At 46.4% G+C, this 26,789-nt stretch overlaps 1 pseudogene; it reads left to right on the plus strand.

Moving 5' to 3' along the window:
* The window catches only part of LOC135539292 (protein PHTF2-like), a 131,259-nt pseudogene that overhangs the window by 42,269 nt on the left and 62,201 nt on the right, over positions 1–26,789 (plus strand).

Raw genomic sequence — 26,789 nt, forward strand, 5'->3', positions numbered from 1 at the left:
TTAGCTCTGCTGGCTCACTGTGATGCTACAGTCTCTCTTGTTCTATTAGCCCTGCTGGCTCACTGTGATGCTACAGTCTCTCTTGTTCTATTAGCTCTGCTGGCTCACTGTGATGCTACAGTCTCTCTTGTTCTATTAGCTCTGCTGGCTCACTGTGATGCTACAGTCTCTCTTGTTCTATTAGCTCTGCTGGCTCACTGTGATGCTACAGTCTCTCTTGTTCTATTAGCTCTGCTGGCTCACTGTGATGATCCAGTCTCTCTTGTTCTATTAGCTCTGCTGGCTCACTGTGATGCTACAGTCTCTCTTGTTCTATTAGCTCTGCTGGCTCACTGTGATGCTCCAGTCTCTCTTGTTCTATTAGCTCTGCTGGCTCACTGTGATGCTACAGTTTCTCTTGTTCTATTAGCTCTGCTGGCTCACTGTGATGCTACAGTCTCTCTTGTTCTATTAGCTCTGCTGGCTCACTGTGATGCTACAGTCTCTCTTGTTCTATTAGCTCTGCTGGCTCACTGTGATGCTACAGTCTCTCTTGTTCTATTAGCTCTGCTGGCTCACTGTGATGCTACAGTCTCTCTTGTTCTATTAGCTCTGCTGGCTCACTGTGATGCTACAGTCTCTCTTGTTCTATTAGCTCTGCTGGCTCACTGTGATGCTACAGTCTCTCTTGTTCTATTAGCTCTGCTGGCTCACTGTGATGCTCCAGTCTCTCTTGTTCTATTAGCCCTGCTGGCTCACTGTGATGCTACAGTCTCTCTTGTTCTATTAGCTCTGCTGGCTCACTGTGATGCTACAGTCTCTCTTGTTCTATTAGCTCTGCTGGCTCACTGTGATGCTCCAGTCTCTCTTGTTCTATTAGCTCTGCTGGCTCACTGTGTGATGCTCCAGTCTCTCTTGTTCTATTAGCTCTGCTGGCTCACTGTGTGATACTACAGTCTCTCTTGTTCTATTAGCTCTGCCGGCTCACTGTGTGATACTACAGTCTCTCTTGTTCTATTAGCTCTGCCGGCTCACTGTGTGATGCTACAGTCTCTCTTGTTCTATTAGCTCTGCTGGCTCACTGTGATGCTACAGTCTCTCTTGATGCTCTGCTGGCTCACTGTGATCTCTCTTGTTCTATTAGCTCTGCTGGCTCACTGTGATGCTACAGTCTCTCTTGTTCTATTAGCTCTGCTGGCTCACTGTGATGCTACAGTCTCTCTTGTTCTATTAGCTCTGCTGGCTCACTGTGATGCTACAGTCTCTCTTGTTCTATTAGCTCTGCTGGCTCACTGCTCACTGTGATGCTCCAGTCTCTCTTGTTCTATTAGCCCTGCCAGCTCACTGTGATGCTACAGTCTCTCTTGTTCTATTAGCCCTGCCAGCTCACTGTGATGCTCCAGTCTCTCTTGTTCTATTAGCTCTGCTGGCTCACTGTGATGCTACAGTCTCTCTTGTTCTATTAGCTCTGCTGGCTCACTGTGTGATGCTACAGTCTCTCTTGTTCTATTAGCTCTGCTGGCTCACTGTGATGCTACAGTCTCTCTTGTTCTATTAGCTCTGCTGGCTCACTGTGTGATGCTACAGTCTCTCTTGTTCTATTAGCTCTGCTGGCTCACTGTGATGCTACAGTCTCTCTTGTTCTATTAGCTCTGAGCTCACTGTGATGCTACAGTCTCTCTTGTTCTATTAGCTCTGCTGGCTCACTGTGTGATGTTACAGTCTCTCTTGTTCTATTAGCTCTGCTGGCTCACTGTGATGCTACAGCTCACTGTGTGATGCTACAGTCTCTCTTGTTCTATTAGCTCTGCTGGCTCACTGTGATGCTACAGTCTCTCTTGTTCTATTAGCCCTGCCGGCTCACTGTGTGATGCTACAGTCTCTCTTGTTCTATTAGCTCTGCTGGCTCACTGTGATGCTACAGTCTCTCTTGTTCTATTAGCCCTGCCGGCTCACTGTGTGATGCTACAGTCTCTCTTGTTCTATTAGCTCTGCTGGCTCACTGTGATGCTACAGTCTCTCTTGTTCTATTAGCTCTGCTGGCTCACTGTGATGCTACAGTCTCTCTTGTTCTATTAGCCCTGCTGGCTCACTGTGATGCTACAGTCTCTCTTGTTCTATTAGCTCTGCTGGCTCACTGTGATGCTACAGTCTCTCTTCTTCTATTAGCTCTGCTGGCTCACTGTGATGCTACAGTCTCTCTTGTTCTATTAGCTCTGCTGGCTCACTGTGATGCTACAGTCTCTCTTGTTCTATTAGCTCTGCTGGCTCACTGTGATGCAACAGTCTCTCTTGTTCTATTAGCTCTGCTGGCTCACTGTGATGCTACAGTCTCTCTTGTTCTATTAGCTCTGCTGGCTCACTGTGATGCTCCAGTCTCTCTTGTTCTATTAGCTCTGCTGGCTCACTGTGTGATGCTACAGTCTCTCTTGTTCTATTAGCTCTGCTGGCTCACTGTGATGCTACAGTATCTCTTGTTCTATTAGCCCTGCCGGCTCACTGTGTGATGCTACAGTCTCTCTTGTTCTATTAGCTCTGCTGGCTCACTGTGATGCTACAGTCTCTCTTGTTCTATTAGCTCTGCCGGCTCACTGTGTGATGCTACAGTCTCTCTTGTTCTATTAGCTCTGCTGGCTCACTGTGATGCTACAGTCTCTTGTTCTATTGCTCTGCTCTCACTGTGATGCTCTGGCTGGCTCACTGTGATGCTACAGTCTCTCTTGTTCTATTAGCTCTGCTGGCTCACTGTGATGCTACAGTCTCTCTTGTTCTATTAGCCCTGCTGGCTCACTGTGATGCTACAGTCTCTCTTGTTCTATTAGCCCTGCTGGCTCACTGTGATGCTACAGTCTCTCTTGTTCTACAGCTCTGCTGGCTCACTGTGATGCTACAGTCTCTCTTGTTCTATTAGCTCTGCTGGCTCACTGTGATGCTACAGTCTCTCTTGCTTCACTATTAGCTCTGCTGGCTCACTGTGATGCTACAGTCTCTCTTGTTCTATTAGCTCTGCTGGCTCACTGTGATGCTCCAGTCTCTCTTGTTCTATTAGCTCTGCTGGCTCACTGTGATGCTACAGTCTCTCTTGTTCTAAGCTCTGCTGGCTCACTGTGATGCTACAGTCTCTCTTGTTCTATTAGCCCTGCTGGCTCACTGTGATGCTACAGTCTCTCTTGTTCTATTAGCTCTGCTGGCTCACTGTGATGCTACAGTCTCTCTTGTTCTATTAGCTCTGCTGGCTCACTGTGATGCTCCAGTCTCTCTTGTTCTATTAGCTCTGCTGGCTTTACTGTGTGATACTACAGTCTCTCTTGTTCTATTAGCTCTGCTGGCTAACTGTGTGATGCTACAGTCTCTCTTGTTCTAGAGACTAACTCCTTCACTCTGCTGGCTCACTGTGATGCTACAGTCTCTCTTGTTCTATTAGCTCTGCTGGCTCACTGTGTGATACTAAGTCTCTCTTGTTCTATTAGCTCTGCTGGCTCACTGTGTGATGTTCTACAGTCTGACTCTTGTTCTCTCTCTTGTTCTATTAGCTCTGCTGGCTCACTGTGATGCTACAGTCTCTCTTGTTCTATTAGCTCTGCTGGCTCACTGTGTGATGTTACAGTCTCTCTTGTTCTATTAGCTCTGCTGGCTCACTGTGATGCTACAGCTCACTGTGTGATGCTACAGTCTCTCTTGTTCTATTAGCCCTGCCGGCTCACTGTGTGATGCTACAGTCTCTCTTGTTCTATTAGCTCTGCTGGCTCACTGTGATGCTACAGTCTCTCTTGTTCTATTAGCTCTTGTTTGGCTCACTGTGTGATGCTACAGTCTCTCTTGTTCTATTAGCCCTGCCGGCTCACTGTGTGATGCTACAGTCTCTCTTGTTCTATTAGCTCTGCTGGCTCACTGTGATGCTACAGTCTCTCTTGTTCTATTAGCCCTGCCGGCTCACTGTGATGCTACAGTCTCTCTTGTTCTATTAGCTCTGCTGGCTCACTGTGATGCTACAGTCTCTCTTGTTCTATTAGCTCTGCTGGCTCACTGTGATGCTACAGTCTCTCTTGTTCTATTAGCTCTGCTGGCTCACTGTGTGATGCTACAGTCTCTCTTGTTCTATTAGCTCTGCTGGCTCACTGTGATGCTACAGTCTCTCTTGTTCTATTAGCTCTGCTGGCTCACTGTGATGCTACAGTCTCTCTTGTTCTATTAGCTCTGCTGGCTCACTGTGATGCTACAGTCTCTCTTGTTCTATTAGCTCTGCTGGCTCACTGTGATGCTACAGTCTCTCTTGTTCTATTAGCTCTGCTGGCTCACTGTGTGATGCTACAGTCTCTCTTGTTCTATTAGCTCTGCTGGCTCACTGTGATGCTACAGTCTCTCTTGTTCTATTAGCTCTGCTGGCTCACTGTGATGCTACAGTCTCTCTTGTTCTATTAGCTCTGCTGGCTCACTGTGATGCTACAGTCTCTCTTGTTCTATTAGCTCTGCTGGCTCACTGTGATGCAACAGTCTCTCTTGTTCTATTAGCTCTGCTGGCTCACTGTGATGCTACAGTCTCTCTTGTTCTATTAGCTCTGCTGGCTCACTGTGTGATGCTACAGTCTCTCTTGTTCTATTAGCTCTGCTGGCTCACTGTGTGATGCTACAGTCTCTCTTGTTCTATTAGCTCTGCTGGCTCACTGTGATGCTACAGTCTCTCTTGTTCTATTAGCTCTGCTGGCTCACTGTGATGCTACAGTCTCTCTTGTTCTATTAGCTCTGCTGGCTCACTGTGTGATGCTACAGTCTCTCTTGTTCTATTAGCTCTGCTGGCTCACTGTGATGCTACAGTCTCTCTTGTTCTATTAGCTCTGCTGGCTCACTGTGATGCTACAGTCTCTCTTGTTCTATTAGCTCTGCTGGCTCACTGTGATGCTACAGTCTCTCTTGTTCTATTAGCTCTGCTGGCTCACTGTGATGCTACAGTCTCTCTTGTTCTATTAGCTCTGCTGGCTCACTGTGATGCTACAGTCTCTCTTGTTCTATTAGCTCTGCTGGCTCACTGTGATGCTCCAGTCTCTCTTGTTCTATTAGCTCTGCTGGCTCACTGTGATGCTACAGTCTCTCTTGTTCTATTAGCTCTGCTGGCTCACTGTGTGATGCTACAGTCTCTCTTGTTCTATTAGCTCTGCTGGCTCACTGTGATGCTACAGTCTCTCTTGTTCTATTAGCTCTGCTGGCTCACTGTGATGCTACAGTCTCTCTTGTTCTATTAGCTCTGCTGGCTCACTGTGATGCAACAGTCTCTCTTGTTCTATTAGCTCTGCTGGCTCACTGTGATGCTACAGTCTCTCTTGTTCTATTAGCTCTGCTGGCTCACTGTGATGCTCCAGTCTCTCTTGTTCTATTAGCTCTGCTGGCTCACTGTGTGATGCTACAGTCTCTCTTGTTCTATTAGCTCTGCTGGCTCACTGTGATGCTACAGTCTCTCTTGTTCTATTAGCTCTGCTGGCTCACTGTGATGCTACAGTCTCTCTTGTTCTATTAGCTCTGCTGGCTCACTGTGATGCTACAGTCTCTCTTGTTCTATTAGCTCTGCTGGCTCACTGTGTGATGCTACAGTCTCTCTTGTTCTATTAGCTCTGCTGGCTCACTGTGATGCTACAGTCTCTCTTGTTCTATTAGCTCTGCTGGCTCACTGTGATGCTACAGTCTCTCTTGTTCTATTAGCTCTGCTGGCTCACTGTGATGCTACAGTCTCTCTTGTTCTATTAGCTCTGCTGGCTCACTGTGATGCTACAGTCTCTCTTGTTCTATTAGCTCTGCTGGCTCACTGTGATGCTACAGTCTCTCTTGTTCTATTAGCTCTGCTGGCTCACTGTGATGCTACAGTCTCTCTTGTTCTATTAGCTCTGCTGGCTCACTGTGATGCTACAGTCTCTCTTGTTCTATTAGCTCTGCTGGCTCACTGTGATGCTACAGTCTCTCTTGTTCTATTAGCTCTGCTGGCTCACTGTGATGCTCCAGTCTCTCTTGTTCTATTAGCTCTGCTGGCTCACTGTGATGCTACAGTCTCTCTTGTTCTATTAGCCTGCTGGCTCACTGTGATGCTACAGTCTCTCTTGTTCTATTAGCTCTGCTGGCTCACTGTGATGCTCCAGTCTCTCTTGTTCTATTAGCTCTGCTGGCTCACTGTGATGCTCCATTCTCTCTTGTTCTATTAGCTCTGCTGGCTCACTGTGATGTTACAGTCTCTCTTGTTCTATTAGCTCTGCTGGCTCACTGTGATGCTCCAGTCTCTCTTGTTCTATTAGCTCTGCTGGCTCACTGTGATGCTCCAGTCTCTCTTGTTCTATTAGCTCTGCTGGCTCACTGTGATGCTCCAGTCTCTCTTGTTCTATTAGCTCTGCTGGCTCACTGTGATGCTACAGTCTCTCTTGTTCTATTAGCTCTGCTGGCTCACTGTGATGCTCCAGTCTCTCTTGTTCTATTAGCTCTGCTGGCTCACTGTGATGCTCCAGTCTCTCTTGTTCTATTAGCTCTGCTGGCTCACTGTGATGCTACAGTCTCTCTTGTTCTATTAGCTCTGCTGGCTCACTGTGATGCTCCAGTCTCTCTTGTTCTATTAGCTCTGCTGGCTCACTGTGATGCTCCATTCTCTCTTGTTCTATTAGCCCTGCTGGCTCACTGTGATGTTACAGTCTCTCTTGTTCTATTAGCTCTGCTGGCTCACTGTGATGCTCCAGTCTCTCTTGTTCTATTAGCCCTGCCAGCTCACTGTGTGGCATGATAGATATAAACAGCTCTGTTCTGTTTATTCCTCCTGAACAGGATCCAGGTGATGCCTGGGGACAGGTGTCGACCTCATATGTTCACTACAGATCACTGTGATCTGATTCTCTGATGCTCAGTCTATCTCTCTTGTTCTTAAGCTCTGCAAAGACATGGAATCTGTGTGTTTTGACGTGGAGGATCTGCTTTTGATGTCGTTGCTCTGCTGGCTCACTGTGACACACACACACACAGAGAGAGAGAAATAGAGCAGAAGGACTGGACTGGAGGAGCATCCTAGCAACAGTGTAATCAGTCAGGAATGAGACCTCTCTTTAAGAAAAACAGACATTTCCTCCTAGCTATAAATAGTCTCTGTGAGAAATAGCATTTATATTCTAGGAACACCACTGCTGGACTACGACAGTTCTATGCAGGGGTGCAACTGCGTCAGACCTGGGAAATAACATTTGTTTTCTCCAAGTAACTGCTGCGCTTGACTACGCTGGCTCGTGGAATATAATAGTCCCAAAAGATGCCAACCCCACACCGCCCATCTAGCACACAATGCCAGGCTCAATCAAACGCTGAAGGTGGAAAAGTGTGTGCTGAATGAGATGCGGTGTCACACACTCTCTGCAGAGCCAGAAGTTCTATTAGCCCTGAAACATCTGCTCATCAAATAAAGACTTGAAACGTCCAAGTGTACTTAAAAACATTGTAGTGTACTTAAAAACATCGTAGTGTACTTAAAAACATCGTAGTGTACTTAAAAATGTCTTAGTGTACTTAAAAACATCGTAGTGTACTTAAAAACATCGTAAGAGCAAACTCTTCAACACTGTCAGATGGAAAGAGCAAACTCTTCAACACTGCCAGATGGAAAGCTGTTCAACACAGTCAGATGGAAATATAAACTGTTTGACATCTGTTTAGAGAGTTTACTGACTCCCCTTCACATAACAGCCCATCTGCCGAGGGACTAAGGTGTCACATAACAGTCATCAGACTGACTCCCCTTCACATAACAGCCCATCTGTTTAGTGATCTGATTCTCTTATAACAGCGTCATCTATCTAGACTCTCCCTTCACATAACAGCCCATCTGACAGAGGAATCTAACTGTTCACATAACAGCCCATCTGTTTTGATGAGAGACTAACTGACTCCCCTTCACATAACAGCCCATCTGTTTAGAGAGAGAGACTAACTCCCCTTCACATAACAGCCCATCTGTTTAGAGAGAGACTAACTCCCCTTCACATAACAGCCCATCTGTTTAGAGAGAGACTGACTCCCCTTCACATAACAGCCCATCTGTTTAGGAGAGACTGACTCCCCTTCACATAACACATCTGTTTAATCAGTAAGGAATCTGTTTAGAGAGAGACTGACTCCCCTTCACATAACAGCCCATCTGTTTAGAGAAAGACAGACATTTCCTCCTCACTATAAACAGCCCATCTGTTTAGAGAGAGACTGACTCCCCTTCACATAACAGCCCATCTGTTTAGAGGAACTAACTCCCTTCACATAACAGCCCATCTGGACTAACAGTTCACATAACAGCCCATCTGTTTAGGAGACCAACTGACTCAGACCTGGGAAATAAGCCCATCTGTTTAGAGAGTAGACTAACTCCCCTTCACATAACAGCCCATCTGTTTAGAGAGAGGACTGACTCCCCTTCACATAACAGCCCATCTGTTTAGAGAGAGAGACTGACTGACTCCCCTTCACATAACAGCCCATCTGTTTAGAGAGACTAAACTCCCCTTCACATAACAGCCCATCTGAAGAGTGGAACTCCCCTTCACATAACAGCCCATCTGTTTAGAATGAGATGTCCCCTTCACATAACAGCCCATCTGTTTAGAGAGAGAGACTAAGACTCCCCTTCACATAACAGCCCATCTGGAAGACAACTGCTCATCAAATAACAGCCCATCTGTTTAGAAACGTCCAAGTAACTCCCCTTCACATAACAGCCCATCTGTTTAGACTGACTCCCCTTCACATAACAGCCCATCTGTTTAGAGACTAACTCCCCTTCACATAAAGCCCATCTGTTTAGACTGTCCCCTTCACATAACAGCCCATCTGTTTAGAAGAGAGACTGACTCCCTTCACATAACAGCCCATCTGTTTAGAGAGAGACTGACTCCCCTTCACATAACAGCCCATCTGTTTCAGAACTCCCCTTCACATAACAGCCCATCTGTTTAGAGAAGACAAACTCCCCTTCATAACAGCCCATCTGTTTGGAAAGAGACAAACTCCCCTTCACATAACAGCCCATCTGGAAAGAACAAACTCCCCTTCACATAACAGCCCATCTGTTTAGAGAGAGACTGACTCCCCTTCACATAACAGCCCATCTGTTTAGAGAGAGACTGACTCCCCTTCACATAACAGCCCATCTGTTTAGAGAGAGACTAACTGACTCCCCTTCACATAACAGCCCATCTGTTTAGAGAGAGAGACTAACTCCCCTTCACATAACAGCCCATCTGTTTAGAGAGAGAGACTAACTCCCCTTCACATAACAGCCCATCTGTTTAGAGAGAGAGACTGACTCCCCTTCACATAACAGCCCATCTGTTTAGAGAGAGAGAGAGACTAACTGACTCCCCTTCACATAACAGCCCATCTGTTTAGAGAGAGACTAACTCCCCTTCACATAACAGCCCATCTGTTTAGAGAGAGACTGACTCCCCTTCACATAACAGCCCATCTGTTTAGAGAGAGAGACTGACTCCCCTTCACATAACAGCCCATCTGTTTAGAGAGACTGACTCCCCTTCACATAACAGCCCATCTGTTTAGAGAGAGACTGACTCCCCTTCACATAACAGCCCATCTGTTTAGAGAGAGACTAACTCCCCTTCACATAACAGCCCATCTGTTTAGAGAGAGACTAACTGACTCCCCTTCACATAACAGCCCATCTGTTTAGAGAGAGACTAACTCCCCTTCACATAACAGCCCATCTGTTTAGAGAGAGACTAACTGACTCCCCTTCACATAACAGCCCATCTGTTTAGAGAGAGAGACTAACTCCCCTTCACATAACAGCCCATCTGTTTAGAGAGAGAGACTGACTCCCCTTCACATAACAGCCCATCTGTTTAGAGAGAGACTAACTGACTCCCCTTCACATAACAGCCCATCTGTTTAGAGAGAGAGACTAACTCCCCTTCACATAACAGCCCATCTGTTTAGAGAGAGAGACTAACTCCCCTTCACATAACAGCCCATCTGTTTAGAGAGAGACTGACTCCCCTTCACATAACAGCCCATCTGTTTAGAGAGACTGACTCCCCTTCACATAACAGCCCATCTGTTTAGAGAGAGACTGACTCCCCTTCACATAACAGCCCATCTGTTTAGAGAGAGACTAACTAACTCCCCTTCACATAACAGCCCATCTGTTTAGAGAGAGACTAACTGACTCCCCTTCACATAACAGCCCATCTGTTTAGAGAGAGACTGACTCCCCTTCACATAACAGCCCATCTGTTTAGAGAGAGACTGACTCCCCTTCACATAACAGCCCATCTGTTTAGAGAGAGACTGACTCCCCTTCACATAACAGCCCATCTGTTTTAGAGAGAGACTGACTGACTCCCCTTCACATAACAGCCCATCTGTTTAGAGAGAGACTAACTGACTCCCCTTCACATAACAGCCCATCTGTTTAGAGAGAGACTAACTCCCCTTCACATAACAGCCCATCTGTTTAGAGAGAGAGACTGACTCCCCTTCACATAACAGCCCATCTGTTTAGAGAGACTAACTGACTCCCCTTCACATAACAGCCCATCTGTTTAGAGAGAGACTAACTCCCCTTCACATAACAGCCCATCTGTTTAGAGAGAGAGACTAACTCCCCTTCACATAACAGCCCATCTGTTTAGAGAGAGACTAACTCCCCTTCACATAACAGCCCATCTGTTTAGAGAGAGAGACTGACTCCCCTTCACATAACAGCCCATCTGTTTAGAGAGAGACTGACTCCCCTTCACATAACAGCCCATCTGTTTAGAGAGAGACTGACTCCCCTTCACATAACAGCCCATCTGTTTAGAGAGAGAGACTGACTCCCCTTCACATAACAGCCCATCTGTTTAGAGAGAGACTAACTCCCCTTCACATAACAGCCCATCTGTTTAGAGAGAGACTGACTCCCCTTCACATAACAGCCCATCTGTTTAGAGAGAGACTGACTCCCCTTCACATAACAGCCCATCTGTTTAGACTGACTCCCCTTCACATAACAGCCCATCTGTTTAGAGAGAGAGACTGACTCCCCTTCACATAACAGCCCATCTGTTTAGAGAGAGAGACTAACTCCCCTTCACATAACAGCCCATCTGTTTAGAGAGAGACTGACTAACTCCCCTTCACATAACAGCCCATCTGTTTAGAGAGAGACTGACTTAACTCCCCTCAGTCTGAGCTCTGACCAGACCAGCTTCTCTGCTGACCGCTCTGTGTGTCTGGTATTGAATATGAATAGGATGGTGGCAGCAACACAGCACCGCCAGCTTCCTAATTAGCTTCTCTACTTCGTGTGTGTATATGTCGCGGGAGCCAAGGTACTGTCAAGAGAGACTGCCTGTTCCTCTCAAAGGCTCGCCCCACTATTAATGAGGTGTGTGTGTGTGTGATGTCACAGAGCATGACACACCTGCCCAGCAGGTAGAGGCTTTAAAAGCTATGGGGAGCAACACAGACTCCTCATTGACTGATCTCTCTCTCTCTCTCGTTCTCTCCGTTTTACAGCCTAAAATGCCCCAGCTGGTGACCTCTGACATGTAAATGGCGTCCAAAGTGCGAGATGCTGTGGTGTGGTACCAGAAGAAGGTAAGAATCCTCTTGTTTCTGTTGTATTTATCTTTGATTGCTTGATTCTTTCCAACAGGATCCCGTGTCTATTTTATCTCAGAGGAGTGAAGAGAGAGAAAATAAACACTGTTGACAGACAGACAGACAGTTGGTGGTTTTGATAGGGTTACCTGCTAACATACAGACAGACAGTTGGTGGTTTTGATAGGGTTACCTGCTAACATACAGACAGACAGTTGGTGGTTTTGATAGGGTTACCTGCTGTTAACAGACAACAGACAGACAGACAGTTGGTGGTTTTGATAGGGTTACCTGCTGTTAACAGACTGACAGACAGTTGGTGGTTTTGATAGGGTTACCTGCTAACATACAGACAGACAGACAGACAGACAGACAGACAGACAGTTGGTGGTTTTGATAGGGTTACCTGCTAACATACAGACAGACAGTTGGTGGTTTTGATTGAGTTACCTGCTGTTAACAGACAGACAGACAGACTGACAGACAGTTGGTGGTTTTGATAGGGTTACCTGCTAACATACAGACAGACAGTTGGTGGTTACCTTTTACAGACAGACAGTTGGTGGTTTTGATAGGGTTTGCTGCTAACATACAGACCTGCTGGTTTTAACAGTTACCTGCTAACATACAGACAGACAGTTGGTGGTTTTGATAGGGTTACCTGCTGCTAACATACAGACAGACAGTTGGTGGTTTTGATAGGGTTACCTGCTGACATACAGACAGACAGTTGGTGTTTTGTAGGGTTTGCTAACATACAGACAGACAGTTGGTGGTTTTGATAGGGTTACCTGCTAACATACAGACAACATACAGACAGACAGACAGTTGACAGTTGTGGTTTTGATAGGGTTACCTGCTAACATACAGACAGACAGTTGGTGGTTTTGACAGACAGACAGTTGGTGGTTTTGATAGGGTTACCTGCTGCTAACATACAGACAGACAGTTGGTGGTTTTGATAGGGTTACCTGCTGCTAACAGACAGACAGACAGTTGGTGGTTTTGATAGGGTTACCTGCTGGTTTTAACCTGCTAACATACAGACAGACAGTTGGTGGTTTTGATAGGGTTACCTGCTGCTAACATACAGACAGACAGTTGGTGGTTTTGATAGGGTTACCTGCTGCTAACATACAGACAGACAGTTGGTGGTTTTGATAGGGTTACCTGCTGCTAACATACAGACAGACAGTTGGTGGTTTTGATAGGGTTACCTGCTGCTAACATACAGACAGACAGTTGGTGGTTTTGATAGGGTTACCTGCTGCTAACATACAGACAGACAGTTGGTGGTTTTGATACAGACAGGTTACCTGCTGCTAACATACAGACAGACAGTTGGTGGTTTTGATAGGGTTACCTGCTGCTAACATACAGACAGACAGTTGCTGGTTTTGATAGGGTTACCTGCTAACATACAGACAGACAGTTGGTGGTTTTGATAGGGTTACCTGCTGCTAACATACAGACAGACAGTTGGTGGTTTTGATAGGGTTTACCTGACAGTTGGTGGTTTTGATAGGGTTACCTGCTAACATACAGACAGACAGTTGGTGGTTTTGATAGGGTTACCTGCTAACATACAGACAGACAGTTGGTGGTTTTGATAGGGTTACCTTAACAGACAGACAGACAGTTGGTGGTTTTGATAGGGGTTACCAGTTGGTGGTTTTTGATGCTGTAACAACATACAGACAGTTACCTGCTAACATACAGACAGTTGGTGGTTTTGATAGGGTTACCTAACATACAGACAGACAGACAGTTGCTGGTTTTGATAGGGTTACCTGCTAACATACAGACAGACAGTTGGTGGTTTTGATAGGGTTACCTGCTAACAGACAGACAGACAGTTGGTGGTTTTGATAGGGTTACCTGCTAACATACAGACAGACAGACAGTTGGTGGTTTTGATTGAGTTACCTGCTGTTAACAGACAGACAGACAGTTGGTGGTTTTGATAGGGTTACCTGCTAACATACAGACAGACAGTTGGTGGTTTTGATAGGGTTACCTGCTAACATACAGACAGACAGACAGTTTGGTTTTGATTGGTTTTGATAACAGACAGACAGACAGTTGGTGGTTTTGATAGGGTTACCTGCTAACATACAGACAGACACAGTTACCTGCTAACATACAGACAGTTGGTGGTTTTGATAGGGTTACCTGCTGATAGGGTTACCTGCTAACATACAGACAGACAGTTGCTGGTTTTGATAGGGTTACCTGCTAACATACAGACAGACAGTTGGTGGTTTTGATAGGGTTACCTGCTAACATACAGACAGACAGTTGGTGGTTTTGATAGGGTTACCTGCTAACATACAGACAGACAGTTGGTGGTTTTGATAGGGTTACCTGCTAACATACAGACAGACAGTTGGTGGTTTTGATAGGGTTACCTGCTAACATACAGACAGACAGTTGGTGGTTTTGATAGGGTTACCTGCTAACATACAGACAGACAGTTGGTGGTTTTGATAGGGTTACCTGCTAACATACAGACAGACAGTTGGTGGTTTTGATAGGGTTACCTGCTAACAGACAGACAGACAGTTGGTGGTTTTGATAGGGTTACCTGCTAACATACAGACAGACAGTTGGTGGTTTTGATAGGGTTACCTGCTAACAGACAGACAGACAGTTGGTGGTTTTGATAGGGTTACTAACTGACAGTTGGTGGTTTTAACAGACAGACAGACAGACAGTTGGTGGTTTTGATAGGGTTACCTGCTAACATACAGACAGACAGTTGGTGGTTTTGATAGGGTTACCTGCTAACATACAGACAGACAGTTGGTGGTTTTGATTGGGTTACCTGCTTACAGACAGACAGTTGGTGGTTTTGATAGGGTTACCTGCTAACATACAGACAGACAGTTGGTGGTTTTGATTGGGTTACCTGCTAACATACAGACAGACAGTTGGTGGTTTTGATAGGGTTACCTGCTGTTAACAGACAGACAGACAGTTGGTGGTTTTGATAGGGTTACCTGCTAACATACAGACAGACAGTTGGTGGTTTTGATAGGGTTACCTGCTAACATACAGACAGACAGTTGGTGGTTTTGATAGGGTTACCTGCTAACATACAGACAGACAGTTGCTGGTTTTGATAGGGTTACCTGCTAACATACAGACAGACAGTTGGTGGTTTTGATAGGGTTACCTGCTAACATACAGACAGACAGTTGGTGGTTTTGATTGGGTTACCTGCTGTTAACATACATTACATTTAAGTCATTTGCAGGCTCTTATCCAGAGCGACCCTCCTAACACTTTACAACAGACAGTTGGTGGTTTTGATAGGGTTACCTGCTGTTAAGGTGGGGTTTCAGGTGTTAACAGACTGACAGACAGTTGCTGGTTTTGATTGGGTTACCTGCTGTTTCAGTTTGAGTTTAGACCAGTGTCATTTTATGACCGTTTTAATACCGGAGTCATCAAGTCATTTTTTTTTTAGCTGTAGGCTTTGTAACCAAGCAACACAGTAAGCCTGTCCTTATGCTGAGGTCTGTGGCCAGCACTGATGTAACAGATCCCTGGTACTGGGCGGACAGACACACAGACAGATGGAGGCTGTTATTAATGTTGTAGTGTACCTCTCTGTGTCCGGCCTGCGTCCTCCACTGTGGCTGACCCGACCGCTCGGTACCGTCTACATTACATCAGAGACCAGCCAGGGTCTCAAGAGGCTGAAAACAGAACCGCTTTTATTCTGGGCAAGAAACATATTTATTAGTGTTTTAGTTGATTGACACAGTAATACTCTAATTATTTGTATGTATAACTACTTCTATTCAGGCTAGATGATTAAGGTATGTTGTTGTCTGTTACTAGTTAGGGATGAAATGGGAAGACCTGTATGAGTCTATTGGTCTTTTTTTCAATGAAGTAAAGAGCAGTGAAAGAGCCAGGCATTATTCACCTGCTGGTGTAACAGCTCCCTGATGTTGCCTGTCAGCCTCCCCATACAGGACCATCATGAAAACTATTCTGAGCAGGGCGGTAGAGTCGATTCGGAGGAGGTAGAGTCGATTCGGAGGAGGTAGAGTCGATTCAGAGGAGGTAGAGTCGATTCGGAGGAGGTAGAGTCGATTCGGAGGAGGTAGAGTCGATTCGGAGGAGGTAGAGTCGATTCGGAGGAGGTAGAGTCGATTCGGAGGAGGTAGAGTCGATTCGGAGGAGGTAGAGTCGATTCGGAGGAGGTAGAGTCGATTCGGAGGAGGTAGAGTCGATTCGGAGGAGGTGGTAGAGTCGATTCGGAGGAGGTGGTAGAGTCGATTCGGATTCGGAGGAGGTGGTAGAGTCGATTCGGAGGAGGTGGTAGAGTCGATTCGGAGGAGGTGGTAGAGTCGATTCGGAGGAGGTGGTAGAGTCGATTCGGAGGAGGTGGTAGAGTCGATTCGGAGGAGGTGGTAGAGTCGATTCGGAGGAGGTGGTAGGTAGAGTCGATTCGGAGGAGGTGGTAGAGTCGATTCGGAGGAGGTGGTAGAGTCGATTCGGAGGAGGTGGTGAGTCGATTCGGAGGAGGTGGTGAGTCGATTCGGACTGACAGAACAAGACAGAGAGAGGGACAGGTGATAGAGAGAGTGATAGAGAGCAGTCAGTCATTTAGCCAGGCAGGTCCAAACAACTCATAATGTGTTTGAATGGGAATGACTCAACCCTGCTAGCTGTTAGCAGAACATGTTATGACATGAACCTACAGCCCTCCTCTGAGACAGAGACTCAGCAGAGAGAGAGAGACCGTAGGGAGGGAGAGCGAAACGGAGAGACATAGAGAAGGAAAAGAGAAATGGATAGAAAGACACAGACACATGGGTAGAGAAATGGATGGGGAGAGAGAGACTGTCTTTCTCCTTATTACTCTCCATTGATCTGTCTTTCTATCCATTTCTCTTCACCTTCTCTTGTCCCTCTCCGTTATTCTGTCTCTCTCTCTCTCTCCCCCCTCGTGGCTTTGTGCCCTTTACAACGAGACGTTTCACTTCCCTCACTGTGGAGAGGTTTATGGAAAAGGACTGCTCCTAGGAGAGTGGCTCGCAGGAGCAGGAGCCCATCTCCTGTTTCTGACACAGCTTGATACAGGTGCACCCCCTGGACAGGCCGCTAGTGTGTTCCAATACTATCGGCCTGTATCTTAATCTTGTGTTTTCTTAGCTCCTTCATAGCTACTTTGAGCTTCACAATAAACTAGCACTCCTGGAATTGAATGTGTTTAAAACAGGCTTCTAATCTTTTCAATCAGTTGGCACAAATGTCTGATTCATTCTGAGTCAATCTCTTCCAGTCAGACACCTAGAGGGGAAACATCCTTGTCAGGCGTTGGGCTATTACGGGGGTGATACAGTATATCTGGTCAGGTGTTGGGCTATAACGAGGGTGATGCAGTATATCTGGTCAGGTGTTGGGCTATAACGAGGGTGATATATATGGTTAGGAGTTGGGCTATAACGAGGGTGATGCAGTATATCGGGTCAGGTGTTGGGCTATAACGGGGGTGATACAGTATATCTGGTCAGGTGTTGGGCTATAACGAGGGTGATACAGTTTTTCTGGTCAGGTGTTGGGCTATAACGAGGGTGATACAGTATATCTGGTCAGGTGTTGGGCTATAACGAGGGTGATATATATGGTTAGGAGTTGGGCTATAACGAGGGTGATGCAGTATATCTGGTCAGGTGTTGGGCTATAACGAGGGTGATATATATGGTTAGGAGTTGGGCTATAACGAGGGTGATGCAGTATATCTGGTCAGGTGTTGGGCTATAACGGGGGCGATACAGTATATCTGGTCAGGTGTTGGGCTATAACGGGGTGATACAGTTTATCTGGTCAGGTGTTGGGCTATAACGAGGGTGATATATGGTTAGGAGTTGGGCTATAATGAGGGTGATGCAGTATATCTGGTCAGGCGTTGGGCTATAACGAAGGTGATATATGGTCAGGTGTTGGGCTATAACGAGGGTGATATATGGTCAGGTGTTGGGCTATAACGAGGGTGATATATGTGGTTAGGAGTTGGGCTAGACCGGGGTGATATGATATACACGGAGTATACCAAATATTAAATACATGTTTCTAATAAACCCCCTCCACAGGGAGGCTGGTCCATGTTGACTCCAATGCTTCCAACTGTTGTGTCCAGTTGGCTGGATGTCCTTTGGCTGGTGGACCGTTCTTGATATACACAGGAAACTGTTGAGCGTGAAAAACCCAGCAACGTTGCAGTTCTTGACACAAACCGGTGCGCCTGGCACCTACTACCATACGCTGTTCCAAGGCACTTAATTGTTTTGTCTTGTCTATTCACCCTCTGAATGGCACATATACACAATCCAAGTCTTAATTGTCTCAAGGCTTAAAACTCCCTTCTTTAACTTGTCTCCTCCCCTTCATCTACACTGACTGAAGAAGATTTAACATCTAACATCAATATGGGATCATATCTTTAACCTGTCTCCTCCCCTTCATCTACACTGACTGAAGAAGATTTAACCAGGTAACATCAATAAGGGATCATATACATTTAACCTGTCTCCTCCCCTTCATCTACACTGATTGAAGAGGATTTAACCACTGACGTCAATAAGGGATCATAGATTTCACCTGGATGGTCTGTTCTGGAAGGAGCAGGTGTCCTTAATGTTTTTTATACTCTGTTTATTAGAAGGCTAAGGGGGGAGTGTATGTTATATTATGTGATGGGTGCTGTCCAGACTGTTAAGGGGGAGTGTATGTTATGTTGTGTGATGGGTGCTGTCCAGACTGTTAAGGGGGAGTGTATGTTATGTTGTGTTATGTTATGTGATGGGTGCTGTCCAGACTGTTAAGGGGGAGTGTATGTTATATTATGTGATGGGTGCTGTCCAGACTGTTAAGGGGGAGTGTATATATGTTGTGTGATGTTATGTGATGGGTGCTGTCCAGACTGTTAAGGGGGAGTGTATATATGTTGTGTTATGTTATGTGATGGGTGCTGTCCAGACTGTTAAGGGGGAGTGTATGTTATGTTGTGTGATGGGTGCTGTCCAGACTGTTAAGGGGGAGTGTATGTTATGTTGTGTGATGGGTGCTGTCCAGACTGTTAAGGGGGAGTGTATGTTATGTTATGTGATGGGTGCTGTCCAGACTGTTAAGGGGGAGTGTATGTTATGTTGTGTGATGGGTGCTGTCCAGACTGTTAAGGGGGAGTGTATGTTATGTTGTGTGATGGGTGCTGTCCAGACTGTTAAGGGGGAGTGTATGTTATGTTATGTTATGTTATGTGGTGGGTGCTGTCCAGACTGTTAAGGGGGAGTGTATGTTATGTTGTGTGATGGGTGCTGTCCAGACTGTTAAGGTGGGAGTATATGTTGTGTGATGGGTGCTGTCCAGACTGTTAAGGTGGGAGTATATGTTATGTGGTGGGTGCTGTCCAGACTGTTAAGGGGGAGTGTATGTTATATTATGTGATGGGTGCTGTCCAGACTGTTAAGGGGGAGTGTATGTTATGTTATGTTATGTGATGGGTGCTGTCCAGACTGTTAAGGGGGAGTGTATGTTATGTTATGTTATGTGATGGGTGCTGTCCAGACTGTTAAGGGGGAGTGTATGTTATGTTGTGTGATGGGTGCTGTCCAGACTGTTAAGAGGGAGTGTATGTTATGTTATGTGATGGGTGCTGTCCAGACCGGAATGCTGTCTGTCATTCTGTCACTGCAGTGTGATCTCATTAACCCTCACCTGATCTGGGCTATGGATCTGTTCCAAATGGCACCCTACTCCCTACATAGTACACAACTTTTGACCAGACCCCAAAGGGAATAGGATACCATTTAGGAGTCAACAAAGGACAGGAGCCAGTCATGTCACACGTCCCAGTCCAGCCTTGCCTGCTTAGGATAGTTGGTTTTATTTAGCCCCAGTCACATGAGCTAGTGAAGTCTATAATAGACTTACATCACTGTACGAGCTGTGATGGAATAAGCTGGTGTCTGTCTCTCACACAGGTGCAGAATGGTGTTGCATTGGAAATGATGTGTTTGGGTGTAGGCTGCGTTGTTGTGCTATTGTGGGCCGATGTTGTGACTGAGAGACTGGAGGTCACAGTTTTAGAAAAAGCCCCTTGTTGATTCTGTTCTGTTTCACATCCTGTTTTAACCAGCCATAGGTTGGTAGAATCTAGAATATTTCACTGTGAACTCTTAGTCCTACAATGTGTGTTTGTGACCTTCACACTGTAAGGTGTGTGTGTGTGTGTGTGTGTGTGTGTGTGTGTGTGTGTGCTGCTATGGGGTGTGTGTGTGTGCTGCTATGGGGTGTTTAGTAAGGCGATACTTCCTCCATACCAGATGTGTTTCAGCCGAGTCTCTCTCCGTACCAGATGTCTCTCTCTCCATACCAGATGAGTCAGTGTTCCAGATGAGTCTCTCTCCATACCAGATGAGTCTCTCTCCATACCAGATGAGTCTCTCTCCATACCAGATGAGTCTCTCTCCATACTAGATGAGTCTCTCTCCATACCAGATGTGTCAGTGTTCCAGCCTAGTCTCTCTCCATACCAGATGTGTCAGTGTTCCAGCCCAGTCTCTCTCCATACCAGATGTGTCTCTCTCCATACCAGATGTGTCTCTCTCCATACCAGATGTGTCTCTCTCCATACCAGATGTGTCTCTCTCCATACCAGATGAGTCTCTCTCCATACCAGATGAGTCTCTCTCCATACCAGATGTGTCAGTGTTCCAGCCGAGTCTCTCTCCATACCAGATGAGTCTCTCTCCATACCAGATGAGTCTCTCTCCATACCAGATGTGTCAGTGTTTCAGCCGAGTCTCTCTCCATACCAGATGAGCCTCTCTCCATACCAGATGAGCCTCTCTCCATACCAGATGAGTCTCTCTCCATACCAGATGTGTCAGTGTTCCAGCCCAGTCTCTCTCCATACCAGATGAGTCTCTCTCCATACCAGATGTCTCTCTCCATACCAGATGAGTCTCTCTCCATACCAGATGAGTCTCTCTCCATACCAGATGTATCAGTGTTCCAGCCCAGTCTCTCTCCATACCAGATGTGTCTCTCTCCATACCAGATGTGTCTCTCTCCATACCAGATGTGTCTCTCTCCATACCAGATGTGTCTCTCTCCATACCAGATGTGTCTCTCTCCATACCAGATGAGTCTCTCTCCATACCAGATGAGTCTCTCTCCATACCAGATGTGTCAGTGTTCCAGCCGAGTCTCTCTCCATACCAGATGAGTCTCTCTCCATACCAGATGAGTCTCTCTCCATACCAGATGAGTCTCTCTCCATACCAGATGTGTCAGTGTTCCAGCCGAGTCTCTCTCCATACCAGATGAGTCTCTCTCGTACCAGATGAGTCTCTCTCCATACCAGATGTGTCAGTGTTCCAGCCGAGTCTCTCTCCATACCAGATGAGTCTCTCTCCATACCAGATGTGTCAGTGTTTCAGCCGAGCCTCTCTCCATACCAGATGAGTCTCTCTCCATACCAGATGTGTCAGTGTTCCAGCCCAGTCTCTCTCCATACCAGATGTCTCTCTCTCCATACCAGATGTCTCTCTCTCCATACCAGATGTGTCTCTCTCCATACCAGATGTCTCTCTCTCCATACCAGATGTGTCAGTGTTCCAGACGAGTCTCTCTCCATACCAGATGTCTCTCTCTCCATACCAGATGTCTCTCTCCATACCAGATGAGTCTCTCTCCATACCAGATGTGTCAGTGTACCAGATGAGTCTCTCTCCATACCAGATGAGTCTCTCTCCATACCAGATGAGTCTCTCCATACCAGATGAGTCAGTGTTCCAGCCGAGTCTCTCTCCATACCAGATGAGTCTCTCTCCATACCAGATGAGTCAGTGTTCCAGCCGAGTCTCTCTCCATACCAGATGAGTCTCTCTCCATACCAGATGAGTCAGTGTTCCAGCCTAGTCTCTCTCCATACCAGATGAGTCAGTGTTCCAGCCTAGTCACTCTCCATACCAGATAACAGTCAGTGACATTCCCCCTCCTCTCCTCTCCATACCAGATGAGACATTTCTCCTCTCTCCATACCAGATCCTCCTCATTATAACCAGAGACATGTTCCAGCCCTCTCCTCCTCCAGATTATAACAGACAGTGTTCCAGCCTCCTCTCTCTCCATACCAGATGTGTCAGTGTTCCAGCCTAGTCTCTCTCCATACCAGATGAGTCTCCTCTCCATTATAACAGATGAGACAGTGTTCCAGCCCCTCTCTCTCCATACCAGATGAGTCTCTCTCCATACCAGATGAGTCTCTCTCCATAACAGACAGAGACATCTCCAGCCTCCTCCTCCTCCACATTATAACAGACAGAGTCTCTGGCTCCTTCTGCTGCAGCATTATAACAAACAGACATTTTCTTCTGGATGGAAAATGTTTTACCTCAGATGTCACTCCTCCTCCTCCACATTATAACAGACACTCTGTGGTTGAGAAACATTCCTAACGCCATTGCCCCACCTACCTCCTTACTTAAAATGGAGACAGAGACATCTCCCCTCAGTCTCCACACAGTACGCCATAATGACAAAAACAGGTTTTTAGACATGTTTCTACATTAAATTTATTTTTTAATATCCACATTATTTTAAATATCTTTTTTTTATATCACATTTCCAGAAGTATTCAGACCCTTTCCTCAGTACATTATGAACAGACAGAGACATCTACAGCCTCAAGTCTCCTTGGGTATGATGCTACAAACTTTGCACAACTGCATTATAACAGACAGAGTTTCCCTTCTCTGCAGATCCTCTCAAGCATTATCAGGTTGGAACAGCTGCACAGCTATGTTCAGATCTATCCAGAGATGTTCGATCGGGTTCAAGTCAGGGCTCTGGCTGGGCCACTCAAGGACATTGAGACCTCCCCCCTCCATTGTCTATGGCAGACAGTGACTTAGGGTCGTTGTCCTGTTAACAGCTGAACCTTCGCCCTAGTCTGAGGTCCTGAGCGCTCTGGAGCAGGTTTTCATCAAGGATCTCTCTGTACTTTGCTCCGTTCATCTTTCCCTTGATCCTGACTAGTCTCCCAGTTCCTGCCACTGAAAACATCCTGCTGCCACCATTATAACTTCACAGAGGGATGGTGCTAGGTTTCCTCCAGACGTGACGCTTTGGCATTCAATTATAACAGACAGAGACACCCTTCCTCCAGATCCTCCTCGACACATCCTGTCAGACACGGATAATTCCTTCGACCTCATGGCTTCCACATTTTGCTCTGACATGCACTTTCAACTCTGGGACCTTATATAGACAGGTGTGTGCATTTCCGAGTCATGTCCAATCAATTAATTCAGACAGGTGGACTCCAATCAAGTTGTAGAAACATCTCAAGGATGATCAATGGAAACAGGAGGCACCTGAGCTCAATTTTGAGTCTCATAGCAACAGGGTATTTCAGTTTTTTTATTTTAATACATTTGCTAAAATTTGTAAAAACCTGTTTTCGCCTTGTCGTTATGGGGTATTGTGTGTAGATTGATGAGAACAACATTTATTTAATCAATTTTAGATCCCCCCCTCCTAACCTAACAAAACAGAAAACAGTTCTCCCTGGACTTGCCCCCCTCCGCATATCTGTCTAGCATCGGATTACCTATCTTAACCTGATCCATTAGAAACTAACTTATAACAGATCAGGATCAGATTACCTATCTTAACCTGAACCATTAGAAACTAACTTATCCACAGATCAGACAGATTACCTATCTTAACCTGAACCATTCCTCCTCCACATTATAACAGATCTAGGATCAGATTTGCCCAATGTTAACTTGAACCATTTAGACAGAGGGTTTTGTCTGTCTCAGGTAAGGAAGGGTGTGGTTCTCCACATTATAGACAGACTCAATCACCACACTGTTTTGTGTTACCGTAGCAACATTATAACAGGCTGATGTGGACATTAGTGTTTGTCACCTGTCGTTGTGTTCATTATAACAGTGGGAGAAAGGTGTCTTATCCCTTGAGTTAGCGCTGATTGTCTCTGATGTGTTAACAGACATGAACTGTGTTCCAAGGAGATGGCAACAATGACATCTCCACATTCACAAAACCTTCTTAAGAAGAAATGTCTTCTGTCCTTAATTATAGACAGAAGAAAGTTAAGTCAAGTTGCTATTCCTCAAAATGTTCTAGGAAATGGTTGTGCATTATTTCTTAAACTTCTCCTTGAGAAAAAAGTTGAGGAGAAATTGGTTTCTTCAAATAAAGATGCTGACATCTGATCTTCAGTAGAATCACATCACTATTTAACGACTAGTTTACTGTGAACCTCACCTCAGACATTATAACAGACAGAGACATCTCCCCCTCCTCCTCCTCCACATTATAACAGACAGAACATCTGCTGTCAGTCAAATTCACTTTTGTAGACATTCTCCAAAATAACAGACAGAGACATCTCAGTCCTTCATCTGTCCACATTATAACAGACAGAGACATGTGCCTTGTCTTTAAAACAGAGAGTTCTACTGGTGTGTGTGTGTGTGTGTCCTCCTCCACATTATGTGTGTGTGTGTGTGTCCCCCTCCTGTGTCGTGAGAGAACATTATAACAGACAGAGACATCTCGTCCTTAACTGCATTCAATCAAAATCCCCCCTCCTCATTTATAACACAGAGGTGACAGAGTCACAGCACTCTGTTAACACACACATCCTCCTGGACTGTCCGTTAACAGACAGAGAATCCCCCTGTCTGACACATGACATGTTGTTAGCTGGAGCTGCAGGCTTAGTGCAATGAGACAGAGAGCTTCCTTAGTGTCTCCTCCTCCACATTATAACAGACAGAGACATCTCCCCCCTCCTCCTCCTCCTCCTCCTCCTCCTCCACATTATAACAGACAGAGACATCTCCTCCTCCTCCACATTATAACAGACAGAGACCTCCTCCTCCCCCTCCACATTATAACAGACAGAGACATCTCCCCCCTCCACATTATAACAGACAGAGACATCTACTCCTCCTCCTCCTCCTCCTCCCCCTCCACATTATAACAGACAGAGACATCTCCCCCCTCCACATTATAACAGACAGAGACATCTACTCCTCCTCCTCCTCCTCCTCCTCCTCCCCCTCCACATTATAACAGACAGAGACATCTCCCCCTCCTCCTCCTCCTCCTCCTCATTATAACAGACAGAGACATCTCCTCCTCCTCCTCCTCCACATTATAACAGACAGAGACATCTCCTCCTCCACATTATAACAGACAGAGACATCTCCCCCCCCCCTCCTCCTCCACATTATAACAGACAGAGACATCTCCCCCCCTCCTCCTCCTCATTATAACAGACAGAGACATCTCCCCCTCCTCCTCCTCCTCCTCCTCCTCCACATTATAACAGACAGAGACATCTCCCTCCTCCTCCTCCTCCACATTATAACAGACAGAGACATCTCCCCCTCCTCCTCCTCCTCATTATAACAGACAGAGACATCTCCCCCTCCTCCCCCTCCACATTATAACAGACAGAGACATCTCCCCCTCCCTCCTCCTCCACATTATAACAGACAGAGACATCTCCCCCCTCCTCCTCCACATTATAACAGACAGAGACATCTCCCCCTCCTCCTCCACATTATAACAGACAGAGACATCTCCCCCCCTCCCTCCTCCTCCACATTATAACAGACAGAGACATCTCCCCCTCCTCCTCCTCCACATTATAACAGACAGAGACATCTCCCCCTCCTCCTCCACATTATAACAGACAGAGACATCTCCTCCTCCTCCACATTATAACAGACAGAGACATCTCCCCCCTCCTCCTCCTCCTCCTCCACATTATAACAGACAGAGACATCTCCCTCCTCCTCCTCCTCCACATTATAACAGACAGAGACATCTCCCCCTCCTCCTCCTCCACATTATAACAGACAGAGACATCTCCCCCCCCTCCTCCTCCACATTATAACACACAGAGACATCTCCCCTCCTCCTCCTCCTCCTCCTCCTCCACATTATAACAGACAGAGACATCTCCCCCCTCCTCCTCCTCCTCCACATTATAACAGACAGAGACATCTCCCCCCCTCCTCCTCCTCCACATTATAACAGACAGAGACATCTCCCCCCTCCTCCTCCTCCTCCACATTATAACAGACAGAGACATCTCCCTCCTCCTCCTCCTCCTCCTCCTCCACATTATAACAGACAGAGACATCTCCCACCTCCTCCTCCTCCTCCACATTATAACAGACAGAGACATCTCCCACCTCCTCCTCCTCCTCCACATTATAACAGACAGAGACATCTCCCCCCCTCCTCCTCCTCCACATTATAACAGACAGAGACATCTCCCCCCCCTCCTCCTCCACATTATAACAGACAGAGACATCTCCCCCCCTCCTCCTCCACATTATAACAGACAGAGACATCTCCCCCTCCTCCTCCTCCACATTATAACAGACAGAGACATCTCCCCCCCTCCTCCTCCTCCACATTATAACAGACAGAGACATCTCCCCCTCCCTCCTCCTCCACATTATAACAGACAGAGACATCTCCCCCTCCTCCTCTCCTCCACATTATAACAGACAGAGACATCCCCCCCTCCTCCTCCACATTATAACAGACAGAGACATCTCCCCCCCCTCCTCCTCCTCCACATTATAACAGACAGAGACATCTCCCCCTCCTCCTCCTCCACATTATAACAGACAGAGACATCTCCTCCCTATAACAGACAGAGACCTCCTCCACATTATAACAGACAGAGACATCTCCCCCCTCCTCCTCCACATTATAACAGACAGAGACATCTCCCCCTCCTCCTCCTCCTCCACATTATAACAGACAGAGACATCTCTCCCCCTCCTCCTCCTCCCATTATAACAGACAGAGACATCTCCCCCTCCTCCTCCACATTATAACAGACAGAGACATCTCCCTCCTCCTCCTCCTCCACATTATAACAGACAGAGACATCTCCCCCCTCCTCCTCCTCCACATTATAACAGACAGAGACATCTCCCCCCTCCTCCCCCTCCTCCACATTATAACAGACAGAGACATCTCCCCCCCTCCTCCTCCTCCACATTATAACAGACAGAGACATCTCCCCCTCCTCCTCCTCCACATTATAACAGACAGAGACATCTCCCCCCCCCTCCTCCTCCTCCTCCACATTATAACAGACAGAGACATCTCATTATAACCCC

The sequence above is a fragment of the Oncorhynchus masou genome, unplaced genomic scaffold (assembly GCF_036934945.1).
Source record: "Oncorhynchus masou masou isolate Uvic2021 unplaced genomic scaffold, UVic_Omas_1.1 unplaced_scaffold_850, whole genome shotgun sequence".
Classification (NCBI taxonomy): Eukaryota; Metazoa; Chordata; class Actinopteri; order Salmoniformes; family Salmonidae; genus Oncorhynchus; species Oncorhynchus masou.